Source organism: Panthera tigris, chromosome D1, assembly GCF_018350195.1.
Source record: "Panthera tigris isolate Pti1 chromosome D1, P.tigris_Pti1_mat1.1, whole genome shotgun sequence".
NCBI lineage: Eukaryota > Metazoa > Chordata > Mammalia > Carnivora > Felidae > Panthera > Panthera tigris.
The window spans coordinates 109,994,534-109,999,543 of record NC_056669.1 but is presented as its reverse complement, the minus strand read 5'-3'; positions in this window follow the sequence as shown (position 1 = coordinate 109,999,543).

The window sequence follows — 5,010 nt, the reverse complement described above, 5'->3', positions numbered from 1 at the left end:
GCTGGGAAAGCCCAAGATCTCAGCGTCTGGGGAGGACCCGCTTCACGGTTCACGGTGGTCTTGTTTGCGCTGTACTCGCTCAGCAGGAGGGGGCCAGCAAACCTCCGGGGTGGGCTTTTAAACCCCCTTCATAAAGGCTGCACCCGCATGGTCTAACCACCTCCCAACAGCATCACACCGAGGATGTGTGAGGATGAGATTTCAACACACGGACCTTGGGGGGGACACCGACATTCAGTCTATAGAAATTGGTATCGTTAGATTCTTCTCTCAGAGGAAATGGATCCAGAGGGCCCCCTTCAAAACAGGAAACCAAGATTTAAGAAAGAGATAATACACTTTTATATTTATTTTTGCCAACCATTCTTTGAAGGAGCCACATTTTCTTCAACAGCCAATGGCTCTATCGCTGAGCATCTCCTCTTTTCTTTTTTTTTAAATTTTTTTTTTTAACGTTTTTTTAAAATTTATTTTTGAGACAGAGAGAGACAGAGCATGAACGGGGCAGGGGCAGAGAGAGGGAGACACAGAATCGGAAGCAGGCTCCAGGCTCCGAGCCGTCAGCCCAGAGCCCGACGCGGGGCTCGAACTCTCAGACCGCGAGATCGCGACCTGAGCCGAAGTCGGACGCTTTAACCGACTGAGCCACCCAGGCGCCCCGAGCATCTCCTCTTTTCAGTACTACTGACTCTGACCAAGGCCAAGAAGGAGAATTCAAGAACAATATACCTATAAAATTACCAGTCAGAAATGAGGACTGGTATAGCCTAAGACAGTGAAAAAAACCAGACTCTCAACTCAACAGTGTCTAAATATGTACCTGCTTAGTCACAGAATTTGAGAACAGCAACAATGAACATCTACCCTTACAAATCCTTTGTGCTAGCATTATGCAAGCATCTTCTACTCTCTTAGGTATTAATTCCTATTTTACAGTTGAGGATAATAAGAAAGGATTTACTCCAAATAACCCTTATGTGAACTAGGTTTTGTTTTTTTAAGCTCACCTTAGGAAAAAAGCCAATGAAAATCTCTCTATGCTGTCACGTGAATTTTTAATATAGATTCCAACATATTCCCCACTGATGCAAATTCACGAGAGGAAGTCACAGCTAATGCAGAACATACGAGAAAGCATTTTCTCCTTATATCCTACGTCACGCACAAACAAAACACCTTCTCAAGTACAGAGAGGCGACCCAGCCCAAAGCCTGATCACATAAAAGCAAGTCACTTGATGACTTCTTAGCAACATCGGGAAGCTCCAAGGTAGGCCAGCTTGATCAGAGTAAAATTTTAACATGGGTCTTCCCCTCACTTCTGTAAGTATTCATTCTCGCACACGTTTTTCAAAACACCCAAGTCCAAAGAGAGGGAGTATAATGAGATGGGAAGATAATCCATCTTTGAGGCCTTGTCCATCATCTTATCCTCAATGCCTAGCACAGTGTGAATAATAATTTTAAAAATCCACAAAAACTTGAATGCAAAAATCATCAAAAATGAACGAACAACTCCTAATTGGGAGAAACCACCTAAATAAATAATTTGGATGACTTCAGAGGCATCTTTCTTTCTTTCTTTTTCTTAATATATAATTATTTAACCCATGACTCCAGTCTTGTGGTGGTCTTAGTGCAACAATTAAGTGTGGGTTTTTTGTTTTGTTTGTTGGTTGGTTTTTTTGAGAGGGGTGGGGCAGAGAGAGACCAGGACAGAGAGAATTCCAAGCAGGCTCCGCGCTGTCAGCACAGAGTCAGCGCAGAGCCTGATGCAGGGCTCAAACTCACAAACCGTGAAATCCTGACCTGAGCCTAAATCAAGGGTTGGACGCTTAACCGACTGAGCCATGCAGGCACCCCCAAAGGTATCTTTCAACAAAATTTAAAGATATATTTGCATGTAAATATTTACATTTAGTATTTCAATATTTATACTTAAATATACACATATACGTGTAACTCAGCTAATTTCAGAAACGCCAATCATTTTAATACAAGCCGTGGCAAGAATACCCAGGCTTCTAAATCATTAATCATGGGGAACCTGGGTGGCTCATTCGGTTAAGCGTCCGACCCTTGATTTTGGCTCAGGTTAAGATCTCACGGTTTGTAAGATCAAGCTCCATGTCAGGCTCTGCACAGACAGTGAGGAGCCTGCTTGGGATTCTCTCTCTCCCTCTCTCTCTCTGTCCCTCCCCCGCTCGCTCGCTCTCTCTCTCTCTCTCCCCCCAAATAAATCAACTTAAAAACAATCATTAATCAGAAATCACCATACCAAGAACGCAAAAAAAAAAAAAAAAAAGTCTTTATTAAAGTATAAAACATCCACAGTAAATCCATACTATCACTTTTTGAAAACACAATCACATATGTAAAGTACTTTAGGTAAAAACTTTGGCACCTGATTAGATTACATCATCGTCTGGCTATGCACCTTATGGGATACTCAAATCACTGCAGTCATGCATGAAGCCAACCCAATTTAAGTTGCTATTAAAATGGAGCCAAGTCATAAATTAGTAAATTAGCATCCAAAGGAAAGCCCAGAGAACCAACTCTGCCTATAAGATGAGAGCAATGGTATGCAAGGCGACACGATCTCAATCGCCAGCAAGTGACTCAGCCATGATAAACCATCAAGTTTAATTTGATGTAAAAGCTGAGATTTCCATAATCCAGGCAGGATACAACGGCAAGAAAGACATCAAAACTTTTTGCGGGACATCTTGGTAACCAAGTGATTAGTAAGTTAAATAAAAGTACAGAGACTGGAAAATGTGCTAAGCACCATGAAAGTGGAAGAATTCGTCCACTGAGAACTCGTATTTTTCTCCATCCTTAAGAAGGGGGGAAAAACGGGCGCCTGGGTGGCGCAGTCGGTTAAGCGTCCGACTTCAGCCAGGTCACGATCTCGCAGTCCGTGAGTTCGAGCCCCGCGTCAGGCTCTGGGCTGATGGCTCGGAGCCTGGAGCCTGTTTCCGATTCTGTGTCTCCCTCTCTCTGCCCCTCCCCCGTTCATGCTCTGTCTCTCTCTGTCCCAAAAATAAATTAAAAACGTTGAAAAAAAAAAAAAAAGAAGGGGGGAAAAACCCCTCTCAGAGAGTTTGATTTCTAGCACGGTAGGAAAAAAAACCAAATCCTTCTCTCTCACAGAGTAAAATGTTTTACCTGACAGACCTTCCTCTGTATCGCGGTTGCTTTCGCCAGGCCACCACTGATGACCGTTGAGTTTTCATTTTTCTTATCATGAAACAACGCCGGGGTTCCCCGGAGTGGAGCTGTCGGATCAAACGTGTGTTTCTACCCAGACGCACACGGGCAAACGGCTCCCCGGAGCCCGTGCCATCCGAAGTGCCACCGGCGATGCAGGCGCGCCGCGTCCCCACACGCCGGCCCTCACGCGCACCGCTCGTGCGTCCGAGAGCCATTTACACTCCACTCTCCAGCCAACTGTCCGTTTACATCCTCTGCCCGTGTTCCTACCGGGGCCGGCCTTCTCCGGGCTCGTAGCGGTGACTGACAAGGCAGGAAACGGGCCCTCTGTCCGACCGCGTCCCAATCTCTTCGACTCCTTCCGATCTGCTGTCTATCTGTGCCACTCAACTGAGACTGCTCTTTCCAGTCACCGGTGACCTCCAGATGGGGCTGAGTCCAAACAAACGCGACTCCTTCTGTCCTCATCTCGAACTCGCCCTCGGCAGCTTTCAATACAGCTGACCAGCAGCCCCTCCTCATTAGAACATTCTCCTCACTCGCCTTCTTTGGTATCAGGCTCCCGGTTTCCTCCCTGGCTTCTTCAGTCTCCCTAGCCGGGGCTCGCCTCCTCCCCTCCCTTCCCCTCCCTTCCCCTCCCACACGACCGACCGACCGCGGTGCAGGCCGCAGGGTCCGGGCGGTGCCTGCTACGCTCTCCCAAGCTGAGCTGACCGTATTAGCTGGGGTGTCGGCTCACGCTTGTTCTATTCGCGCTGTCGCCCCAGCGACCGCAACAAGGCCCGGGACACTCTCAAAAAAAAAGTCTTGTCGACTAAATGAAGCCATTTCCGTGGGTTTTTAAAAGGCCTCTACAGACACAGTTGAGATACAACTTTATACAACCCGAAGACCATCTCTGCACTTCAAACGCAGGCACCCAACTGCGGGCCGACATTCCCCGTCGGATGGCTCAAGCACCCCAAAGTCAGTGTCTCCAAAACTGCCTGTCCACCCTACACCAACACTGACCGGCCATCAATCCTTTCCGCCCCCGTGTCTTCCCCGTGTCAGGAAAGGCACGCCCCAGTTGTAAAAGACAGAGCCCGGAAACCACCCTGGCTCTTCTCTTCCCTCCCAATCCCATTCATCCAATTCCGTCTTCTGAGTACCTCCCCGCCTCCATTTTCTGCCACCACCGCCCCCCTCCCCCAGGAGAAGAGAAACAGCTTCCTGATCCATCTCCCTGGGTCTCCTCTGGACCGTCTAAGCCACTGTTGATTTGGGTTCCTCGTCAGCGTCCCCTGCCACTCCGTGCGAGGCATGGTAACAATAATTCTGATCCGTGCGGTCCACTACAGGAGCCACGTAAGGCTTCTGAGCACTTGAAATCTAGATGGTTTGACGGAGGTGTGCCGTAAGCATAAAATGCACACTTGATTTCAAAGGCGTGGTACAAAAGACGGAAATGAAAATATCTCATTGATAATTTTTATGCTGACTGCATATTGAAAAAAGTTAAGATTCCATACGTAGCTTGCATTATATCCTATTCATTGAGACATTGTCCCGAGCATTTCACTGAGAGCACCAGCACCATGGCCACCTTTTTCTAACCACGTATGACCACAGCATGGCAAGAGCTGGGCCTGGCACGGATCTGGCAGCGAGATGCTTGCCGAACGGATTATGGCCAGCAATCAGTATCATTTATGTGCGCTCACTTAAAAACAAAACATTAAACGTGTAATTCCCACTTGGGAGTTGGATGACACTTGTACGACACACTTGGTATTAAGAAAATTTTCTATGTTTA